Below are 11,671 nucleotides of genomic sequence, written 5' to 3' on the forward strand. Positions count from 1 at the left end.
AGCTCCTCGGTGTTCACGGGGGCTCCGCTAACACGGAGAGGAAGGTCCTTTCCAGAGGGTGCTCACAGAGCCCGGGACCCAGCTTAGCCCCACATACCACGGGCCAGGGTCCCCCAGAAGTTGGGTGGGGGGCTTGAAATTATAGCAGCAAGTCACCTTATCACGTCTTCCTTGCTCTATAGCTCACATACTGTAAACTTCACCCACTTAAGTTGTCCCACGGAGTGGTTAGTACATTCACAAAAGTTGTTCGACCATTACCGCTTTGGTACATTCCATCACCCAAAAAAGAAGCCCTGTAGCCATGAGAAGTTACTCCCAGCACCCCAAGTGAGTTTTTAATTCACGCACATCGGGCAAGCACAATCGGCATTCTGAACAAATCACACGACACAGGCGTGTGTGCAACCTTTAAAAGCACAAAGGTATCAGTAAATGCAAACACGCAAAACAGACTCCCAATTAACCAACCTCAGCTTACTCTCCTAAGAATAACACAGGAATGCAAAAAGTCAACTCACTAGCACATCGATGTCTTCAAACTTTTGACATTTTGTGAAACTAAGGCCTGCGTCTCCCTTCAAGACGGCACCCAAGCAGCATCCTCCCAGAAGCATGGAGACGGCAGAGAGCACAAACGTGGACACAGCGCGAGGACCGGCCAGCGCCCCGGGGGCACGCGGCGGGAGGGTCTGACCTGGCGGCTTAAGAAGCGGAGCCCTGATGCTACAGGGCTCGGCCCAGAAGCCTCCACTCACCCGGAGGACCTTCGCAGTGCCAGCCGGGCCTGTGCAGCACCCAAGTCAGGGTGCACAAGCACGTCACACCCGTCCCACGTGGCAACACACGACAAACCACGCCTGTGATCAGAACCAGGGGCACCAAGAAGCCAATGGGCGCCCTGGGTGGGCTACAGGCGTGAACAGGTCAGTTTAAGACCCACATTCATATAAACATGGGCCAGCAACGGAGAGTCACCCACCCTGTGTAGAAAACGCCAATGTGGAGAGAGAGGAAGAAGCACCAGGCTCCACAGGCAGACTGCTCAGAGAGGAGAGCGTCCCAGGTCCATGATAATCTCAAAGTAATGGAAAGACGCCAGCACACAGGAGAGTAGGGACAGGCTGCGATCAAAGACAGTCCTTGAAAAGTTAAAAATGTGGTCACTGAACATTTTGTAAAAACTCAGAAATAACCAAACCACAGAGTGGGCACAGGTGAAGATTTAAAAAGAGAGCTAGGAGCTGGAGGAAGGGCCGCCCCCAGAGAAGGGCGGCTTCCAGGGGGCAGGCCCCAGAGGGAGGCACGCAGCTGGCCAGACAGGCAGACGTCCAGGCACGAAGGATCACCCAGATGAAGAGGGCCTGTGATTAGGACAGACGACACCACAGAAAGAGCTAACAGTCCCACCAAGCGTGCAAATGAGCAGGGGAGCCGCGGGGGATGAGGCAGAGATCCGCAGGGGCGCTCTCCCGCACACGCCTCACACACACTCACTTTACACCCCGGGCAAGAAGGCACTGGCTGCACGAGGAAGGGAGCCCGGCCAAGGGGAAGCAGCCGCCACACAACCCTCGCTGTCCTCAAAGGCCCCCAAAGCGCCCAACCTCCTCCTCCTGTCTGCCCGGTGAGGCGCCTCTCTGCTGCCTGCAGGACCCGCCCACGGCCAGCCGGCCACAGCGTGTCCTCTGCCGCTCCCGAGTACACCTGCTTTGCTGAGAGAGCTGGCTGGTTTACTTGAAGATTGACAACAGTATGGACTTAATACCATAGATTCAGATCATACCAAATACAACCGGACGGAACCGGCAGGACAGGGACAGCGCTGCCTGGCAGGTTCCGGAGGCTGGAGCCACGCGGACACGCAAGTCGGGTTTAGAAAAGGCAGAGGAGCCAGAGGTCAAACCGCCAACATCTGCTGGATCACAGAAGAAGCAAGGGGCTTCCAGAAAAACATCTGCTTCTGCTTCACTGACTATGCTAGAGCCTTTGTGTGGATCACAACACACTGTGGAAAATTCTTCACGAGATGGGAACACCAGACCACCTGACCTGCCTCCTGAGAAGCCTGTATGCAAGTCAAGAAGCAACAGTTAGAGCCAGACACTGAACAAGGGACTAGTTCAAAAGTGAGAAAGGAGTGTGACAAGGCTGCATATTGTCACCCTGCTTATTTATCTTATATGCAGAGCACATCATGGGAAATGCCAGGCTGGATGACTCACAAACTGGAATCAAGATTGCCAGGAGAAATATTAACAACCTCAGATATGCAGATGATACCACTCTAAATGGCAAAAAGTGAAGCAGAACTAAAGAGCCCCTTTATGAAAGTGAAAGAAGAAAGTGAAAAAGCTGGCTTAAAACTCAGTATTCGAAAAACTAAGATCATGGCATCCAGTCCCATCACTTCACGGCAAACAGAAGCTGAGGAAGTGGAACGGTGACAGGTTTATTTTCTTGGGCTCCAAAATCACCGTGGACGGTGACTGTACCCATGGAATTACGACACCTGCTCCTCGGAAGGAAAGCTATGACAAACGTGGGCAACGTATTAAAAGGCAGAGGTACCATATCGCTTTGCTGACAGAGATCTGTATAGTTAAAGCTGTGGCTTTTCCAGTAGTCATGTGCAGAAGTAAGAGTTGGGCCATAAAGAAGACTAAGCACCAAAGAATTGACGCTTTCAAATTGTGGTTCTAGAGGAGATTCTTGACAGTCCCTTGGACTGCAAAGAGAGTAATTAAACCAGTCAATCCTAAAGGAAAGCAGTCCTGAATATTCATTGGAAGGACTGATGGTGAAGCTGAAGCTCCAGTACTGTGGGCACTTGATGCAAAGAGCTGACTCACTGGAAAAGACCCCAATGCTGGGAAAGACTGAGGGCAGGAGGAGAAGGGGGCGGCAAAGGGTAAGATGGGATGGTTAGACAGAATCACCGACTCAATGGACATGAGTTTGAGTAAACTCCCGGAGCTGGTGATGGACAGGGAGGCCTGGCATGCTGCAGTCCATGGGGTCGCAGAGTCAGACATGACTGATTGACTGAACTGAACAGATGTAAAGGAGCAACTGAGGGGAACACAATAGTAGTAGACTTTAACACTCCACTGACACCAGTGGACGGACCCTCCAGAGAAGCAGTGAAGCAACAGAGACCCCGAGTGATACCACGCAACAGTGAGGCTTGGTATGTTCCTGACGTTGCATCCGAAAGAAAACACCACAATACACATTCTTTTCAAGCACGCAAAGAACATTCTCCCGGACTAACCGCGTACTAGGGCACAAAGCCAACCTCTACAAACGTAGGGTGTGGAGACTGTTTCCAGCATCTTCTCTGAGTACAATGGCATGAAACTGGGACTCAATCACAAGAAAAGAAACGAGAGAACGCAACTACACGGAGACTGAACGGCTGCAAATGCCGTGAGACACACAGACCGCAAAATCTGCTCGTTGAGGAGTCGCGCCGGACTCTCTGTGACCTCACGGCCAGCAGCCTGCCGAGCTCCTATGTCCATGGGATTTCCCGGGTAAGAATACCGGAGTGGGTTGCCATTTTGTTCTCCAGGGGATCTTCCTGATCCAGGGATCGAACACAAAATCTATGGGATGCAGCGAAAGCAACTCTAAGAGGCAAGTTCATAGGGATGGAGGCCTTCATTAAAAAACAAGAAAAATCCCGAGTAAACAACCTATCTTACTACCTAAAACAGAAAAAGAACAATAAAACCTGAAGGAAGAAGAAAGGAAATAAATAGTCATTTTTAAAAAATAGAAAAAACAAAATCAATAAAACCAGGAGATGATTCTTGGTTTCAAAGAGTAAACAAAACTGGCAAACCATTGGCTGGGCTCACCAAGAGGAAAAGAGAACCCGGACAGATGAAATAAGGAATGAAACAGGAGCACCCTCACCTGACACCGCAGAAGCCCAGGGAGCGGGAGCGCGCCACACGCAAGCGGACACCGGCAAAGCCGGCAGCCGAGGAGAGGAGCCCCTGTCCAGAAACACACAGCCCGCCAAAACTGAATCAAGAAACAGACTCCATCAAGGGAAGTGAAACAAAATCTGTAAAACAAACAAACAAACCCTCCCTACAAACACGAGTCCAGGACCAGATGGCTGCACAGGTGAATTCTACCAAACATACAAAAAAGAACTCACTATACTGACTTGTCTCAAACTCATCCAAAGACTGAAGAGTGGGGAACACTCCCAGGGACGTTCTGTGCAGCCGGCGTCACCCTGACACCAAACAAGAAAACCACAGGCTGGCCTCTGTGAACACAGATGCAAAAATTCTCAACAAAGTATCAGCAAACCAAATTCAACCACACAGATAAGAGATCACACAGCACAATCGAGTAGGGTCCATCCCAGCTTCACGAGGACGGCTCAACGCCTGCAGACCCATTGATGCAATAAACCACATTAACAAAAGAAAAGTCAAAACCACATGATTATCTCAGTAGATGCAGAAAAAGCATTTGACAAAAGTCAATATTCATTCACGATAAAAAATTGTTACCAAAGGGGGAACAGCGGGAACATATCCCAACATAATAAAGGCCATTTATGAAAACCCACAGCCTATATAATACTCAGTGGTGAAAAGCTAAGAGCCTTCCTACTAAAATCTCGAACAAGACAAGGATGACCACTCCCACCACGTCTATCATCATAGTATTTAAGTTTTAGCCACAGCAATCAGACAAGAAAAAGAAGTAAAAGTATTCAAATTGGAAGGTAAAAGGTAAAACTCACTATATGCAGATGACATGATACAAATATTCTAACAGAAAACCCTAAGGGCTCCACACAAAAGCTACTAGATCTAAATGAATTTAGTAAAGTAGCAGGATACAATATTAACATTCAAATATCAGTTGCATTTCTTTACACTAACAATGAAATATCAGAAAGGGAATGTAAAAAATACCAATATCTTTTAAAATAGCACCAAATACATATACCTGTGAATAAACCTGGCTAAGGAGGTGAAAGACTTACATGTTCGGAATTATAAACCATTAATAAAGCAAATTAAAGACGATTCAAAGAAATGGGAAGATATGCTTCTGGATTGGAAGAATATTGTCAAAATGGCAACATCTAAAGCAATCCGCAGATTCAATGCAATCTCTATGAAAATACCCATGACATTTTTCACAGAACTAGAACAAATAATACGAAATTTTATAAGGAATCATAAAAGACCCAATCCCGAGGCGGGGCGGGGGGGCAGTGCGGGAGGCGTGACTCTCTCACCAGACTTCAGACAATATGACGAAGCTACAGTAATCGAAACGGGGTGGTGCTGCCGCAAAAACGGACGCACAGATCAACAGGACAGAACGGAGAGCCCAGAAATAAACCCACACACTCATGGGCAGTTAGTCTTCAAGTAAGGAGGCAAGAATATAAAATGCGAAAAAGACAGTCTCTTCTGCAAGTGGTGCTGGGAAAGCTGGACATTCACATGTCAATCAATGACGTCAGAACACATCCTCACGTCCTGCAAAAAACCACAATCTTACCAATGTTCTCTTAGGTCAGTCTCCCAAGGCAATAGAAATAAAAATACACAGATGGGACCTAATCAAAGTTAAAAGCTTTTGCACAGCAAAGGAAACCATAAAAAAAAAAGCAACCTACAGAACAGAATATGTTGAATCACATGCTATAGAGCAGAGATTGGCAAAACACTTAAATCGACTACACTCCAACAAAGAAATAATAAAATGGAAAAACGCAAACCTCAACCTCTGCTTCATACCACATATAAAAAATTGATTTGAGGCAGATCACAAACTTAAATGCAAAATATACGACAATAAAGCTCCTAAGTGAAAACACAGAAGAGTATCTTCAGACCCTAGGATAGACAAGAATTAAGGTCTTTTAAAATTTTATCATTTTTTATTTGGCTGCATCCAATCTTAGTAGCAGCACGTGGGATCTTAGTTCTGTGACGAAGGATCGAACCCAGGTCCCCTGCACTGGGAGCCTGGAGACTTAGCCGTTGGGCCATCAGGGAAGTCCCAAGAATTAAGATCTTAGGTCACAAAAACCCCTAACTATAAAGATGGATGTATTGGGACTCTGTTAAAATTAAGAAATTTCTGTTCATCAGAAGACATTAAGAAAGTGAAAAGCCATCTACTGGGAGAAAGACTCAAAATACGTATATGCATCAGGAGACTTGAATTCCAAATTTATAATGAAGTTTACAAATCAGTAAGAAAACGATAACTCAGTCAAAAAAAAAAAAAAAAACTTGTACAAAAGATGCAACAGGCAGCTCAGAGAGGACCAAGCAAAAGCAGCCAATCTCACTGCTCACCAGGGAGAGCAGAGCAAGGTCCCTGAGTGCTGTGCGCCCCCCAAGAAGACCAGTAAGTGCAGGGGCCGACACGTCCACTGCAGACCAACACACACTCCGTATGCTCCAGGACCCCACCTGCAGCGCCGTCCCGAGAGACGAGTCCACCGGAACATACATGGCAGCCGCAAGGACCGCCAAGTGTCCGCGGCAGGAAGAGGACGCGGCACATTCACAGATGAAACCCTGCGAGCAGACAGACCTCTGAGACACACACGAAGGACGCTGTGCGATGCCAACTGTCTGAGCAGAAAAACCAGGGAAACTGATCGACAGGAGGGAGCCTTCTGGGGCCCAAGAAACACGCTGGCCCATGCTGTGTGCTCAGACCTTAGGTCACCCACGCTGACCCGGCGTCCTCCAGGTTGGTACAGTCATGCGTTTTACATACGTTATGCCAAGAAAAACAGACAAACAGAAAGAACACAGAAAGTAAAACTTCCCCTGAGAAATGTCTCCCACGTGAAAGGGTTCATCAGGTCAGTAACAAAAGCTCCAGCCTAGAGGCATTTGAGAATTCCAAGGAGAGAGAAAAAACCCAAAGGTCCAAGTTAAGAAACAGTGAGATGGTGACTCAGACGGGACTGCATCCCCGTGCTGGCCGCGAGCACACCTTGGCCCACCCTCCGTGGGCACCCACCCCAGCCCTGCCAGGCTCCCGGAGGGAAGGCGGGGGTGCAGGGCTTCTCTCCCGCTGAGCCGCACCTTTCCAGCGAAGCCAGAGGCGAGCCCACGAGAGGGGCCTGGGGCACCGGCCTCCGGGGCGGTGGTGGGAGTCATGGGCCCCGAGGGAGCTGGACCACAACGCAGACAGCCTGTTTCTCCTCCACTTCTCTCTCGTTTTCTAAGAAAGGCACACGAAACTGAACATAAATAGTAACAACTGAAGGTAAATCCACAGATTCCAACCCAACCCACTAGGCTGGGGGCAGGTGGCAGGAAGCGAGTGCAGGACACCCCCATGGGAGGACAGAGCAGCTGCGGCAGAGAGAAGGGGGTAACCAGCCACGAGGGGACCGTGGGGGAAAGACCTGGGCCCGGAGGAGGTGCCCAACAGACCGAGAAAGAGACGCACGATGAAGTCAGCAAACAGCCGTAAACGCTGTTTAAACAGATGAACACACAGCATGAAATAAGAGTAAAGCTAACCGACAGCAGGGAGCTCCCTGCGGTGCACGCAGCGCGCTCCACCCGATCGGTGCGCAGGCCTGCAGTCACACACGCGGCCCCGACTCATCACCCGATCGGTGCGCAGGCCTGCAGTCACACACGCGGCCCCGACTCATCTATGTTTCTTAGAGAAGGTCCAGGAGACACACAGAATCTGCCTGTATCTCTCCTCCAAAAGCGACAGAAGATGACAGCAAGGACATACAATCAGCATGAACTCACCAGGACAAAGGGAAAAGCACCGGAAGTCTCTGCGGACAGGCAAGGCCGGCACATGGCGGGCGCGCTGAGGGGCTGCCGGGGAGAAGCCAGTCTGGACAAGAGCAGCAGAGTCGGGGCTGGAGCTCACGGCCACCCTCGGCCCCCACAGCCCCGTCCAGCAGGGACAGGATGCTGACGCCAGAGGGGGACGGGCCGGGTGGAGGCAGAGCCCGCCCCTCCCCGGGTGCTGGGCACTGACCTGGGCAGGAGCCCTGGGGAAGGGGCGAGGGCGACCACCAAGCAGGCTTGCGCAGCCTCAGACTGTGCTGACCCCATTCCCAGCAGCCCGAAAGCTCCGCTTTGACTTCGTAAACGAAGCCGTGTTTAAAGTCGGATGGGGCATTTCTCTCTGTGTCGCTGGCTTACATCACACTTCCATGAATACGTCTGCACGAACGCTACTCTTTACAACTGATTTGGGTCCGAGGGACAACCTGTTTTGGGCTTTTGGAAATAGATCCATTCTCTACCGGGAATAAAGTTCTTCACATGCAGACGATCTTAAAGGTGGGCGCAGAGAAGAAGAAAGATTACAGGACAGTACCACCTAGAGGACAGCGGCGGGGCTGGGAGGAGGCCTGAGCGCTGCCCCGGCGCAGGCGCGGGCCATCCGCAGAAGAACTCTGCTCTGGAAGCACCAGGGAGCCCCCTAAAGACACAGGACTGCAGGCTCCCAACACCGTGCGTGCTAACTCAGTCCAACGCTGTGTCGCCCCACGGACTGCAGCCCGCCAGGCTCCTCTGTCCATGCCATCCTCCAGGCGAGGATACTGGAGTGGGTTGCCATGCCCTCCTCCAGGGGATCTTCCCAACCCAGAGCTCGGGCCCGTGTCTCGCGTCTCCTGAATCGGCAGGTGGGTTCTTCACTAGCACCGCCTGGGAAGTCCTCCGACACCAGGGCCGGGTTCAATCCCTGGTCAGAGGACTGAGACCCTTTACGCCGCGCGATGTGGCCTACATAAATAAAAAAATGTGCGTGCCCTAAATTTGTATACACATAGTCTACGCAGGCAAAGCAAAAGACCAACAAAACCATGGGTAGAAAGGGGCAAACCCACAGCCACCATGGAGACTTTAATACGCTCCTGCAGCGACAGGCAGACAGGCAGAGCCAGGAGCAGTGAGCCCTGGGGGAAGCCTGGCCCCAGTGGTGTGCACACGCACCGCAGCCCCTGCAGAGACACGTTCTTTTCACGTGTCCAAACTGACTGTAACTGACCAGACAGATGTTGGGCCATGAAGTCAAAGCATTCAGAAGACCGAAATCCTGCAGAATATTGTCTCTAAACACAGAAGAATCAAGCTGGCTATAAGAAAAGACCCAACAACACTAACAATCCATGGGGTCAGAGGGAAAAGCTCACCGGAAAAACCTAACACATTCTGATGTGAGTCATAATTAGAAGCCCACCACCCGCCCTCTCGGTAGTCAACAGCACAGTTGTCAAGCCCTGCTGGACTGGGGAGCGGCTGGCTGAGGGTGTGCTGGCCACCGCCATTCACAGCAGCAGTGGGCAGCCAGGCGGGTCCTTGAGAGCCACGGACAAGGAGACCAAGCTGCAAGGAAGGATGCTCCACCTCACCCAGCATGCAGGTGAGGGCTGCGAAGCCTGGCAACACGTCCCGTTGGGAGGCACTCGGGTGCCAGCACGTCCCTGAAAGGGTGCTCACAGAGGCCTGAGGCGCCCCAGCAGGGTGCCCTGCCTGAGAGACAACAGCCAACATCGTGCCCGGCTGTGAGAGCATGGTGCATCCTCTCAAATCAGCAATGAGACACCTGGACACGGTGTGGTGCTGGAGGTTCTAGACAGCACTGTCAGGGAAGAAATTTAACCGGTGCCTAGACTAGACAGTAAAGCAAGACTACATCGATTTTCAGATGACATGATCTCATATATAGAAGATTCTCAGAAATCCATTAAAAAACTATTAAATGGGATTTTCAAGGGTTGCAGGATACAAGATCAATACACAAATATCTATCATATTCTATACACTGGCAACAAACAATCAAAAAATGAAATAAAGAAAGCAATTTCATTTATAATAGCATCAAAAGGACGAAATATTTAAAATAAATTAGCAAAGATGGAAAATTTATACTTTGAAAACCACAAAAATTGTTTGAACAAGTTAAGGAAGACCTAAACCAATGGAAAGGCACTCTGCACCAGGGGTGAGGAGACTCCGCCTTGTTAAAAGAGCACCATCCCTGTCCCCAGACTCATCTTCAGACGCCACTGGTCCCCGTCCCCAGACTCACTGACAGAGCCCACTGGTCCCCGTCCCCAGACTCATCAACAGAGGCCACTGCTCCCCGTCCCCAGACTCATCTTCAGACCCCACTGGTCCCCGTCCCCAGACTCATCAGCAGAGCCCACTGGTCTCTGTCCAGTTCTCAGTGGGCTCTTTGCAGAAACTGACAAACGCAACCTAAAACTCGTCTGTAAATTCAAGGGACTCAGAACAGGCAACAAAACAGTGTTAAAAATGAAGAACAAACAGGGAGGAGTCAAACTTCCTGACTTCAGAACGTGCTACTAAGATTCAACCAGCAAAACGCTGACATGAGCCTGCAGGGCGGAGGTGAGAGCCCAAACCCCTGCCAGTCGCCACCTCCCGACAAGGGTGCCACGGAGGAGTAGCCTCCTCAGCAGTGGTGCTGGGAAAATGGGTACCCACGTGCAGAAGAGTGCAGGTGGGCACTTACCTGAACACCAGACGCAAACACGAACTCAAGGTGCCCGAAACCTCAGCCTGAGAACTAAGACCACAAAACTCGGACGGAAACACCACTTTATAAATCTCTGCTACTTGGACGGAATCAGGCAATCTTTCTTACTAACGACACAAACGCACAGGCGACAGAGGAGTGAACAGACCGCACATCTTCAAAATTAAACCCTCTGTGCTTCACAGTTCGCCGTCAACCCACAGAATGGGTGAACGCTTTTTGCAAATCATAGAACTGATGAAAGACTTATGTATGGAGCACATAAAGAACTTTTACCACTTAATAAGAAGACAAATAACCCAATTAAAAACAGGCCAAGCTTAGAACAGACACTTCTCCCATCTGTTGTGGGCTGGCACTCTCACAAAACACAACGAAAGTGGTCACACTGCAGGTCAAACTGCTGTCCCCACGTCATTTCTGTGCTCACTGAGACGGACTGGCTTCAGAAGGCGCGGGCCCACTGGGTCCCGAGGGCGCATGGAGCAGCCCCACAATGACTGCAGCAAGCCCAGGGTGCCCAGCAGGGGCCCAATGGCTGGGGTGGGGCCGCCTCGAACAGTTCCTCCCGGCAGGCGTGCTGGTCGCTGCAGGCCGCCACGCTCGCCCTCCACCCCGCACCCCATCCCGCCTGGGACCCCACCCGCCCCTGCAGCCCCCGCAGGGAAATACCGTTCTGCAGGGTCTGTGCTCGCGACTCCTTTCCCAGGCTCACGTGGAAGCCGCCGCCCAGCGTTGGGGCTTTGCCAGCACCTAGAAACACAGATCAGACAGGTGAGCCAAAGCCCAGCAGAGATCCGTGGCAACAGTTTTTCGTTGCCTCTGGTGTTTCCAGAGCAAGAACTCAGAGGGGTCAGCACGCAGACCAGGAGTCTGCAGTGAGTGACCCCCACCCTACCGCCTCCTCTGCCCTGCCCTGGAGCCCAGAGGAGACCGTCACACAGCACCCGCCTCCCCAGGCTGCAGCGCAGGTCCGGCCCCTCACTTGGCCCTGCAGCCCTGGGCCGGCCCCTCTCATGTTACCACAGCCATCTCTGGGGGAGGGGGCTGCGGGCTCCTGGAGGGGAGCCTTGTCCGTGGGGCTGGAGGTCTGCAAGAGGCACCTGTGCGTGCCCGC

The 11,671-nt window shown here is 51.2% G+C and overlaps 1 protein-coding gene across 1 annotated transcript in view; it reads right to left on the minus strand.

The window, feature by feature from the left end:
* The window catches only part of BRF1 (BRF1, RNA polymerase III transcription initiation factor 90 kDa subunit), a 51,062-nt gene that overhangs the window by 34,694 nt on the left and 4,697 nt on the right, over positions 1 to 11,671 (minus strand). The window contains exon 2 of the mRNA XM_010835228.1: positions 11,227 to 11,307. The gene's annotated coding sequence lies outside the window, so the exon portion shown is untranslated. The remainder of the gene's footprint in view (positions 1 to 11,226; positions 11,308 to 11,671) is intronic.

Source organism: Bison bison, unplaced genomic scaffold (assembly GCF_000754665.1).
Source record: "Bison bison bison isolate TAMUID 2011002044 unplaced genomic scaffold, Bison_UMD1.0 scf7180017845494, whole genome shotgun sequence".
Taxonomy (NCBI): domain Eukaryota; kingdom Metazoa; phylum Chordata; class Mammalia; order Artiodactyla; family Bovidae; genus Bison; species Bison bison.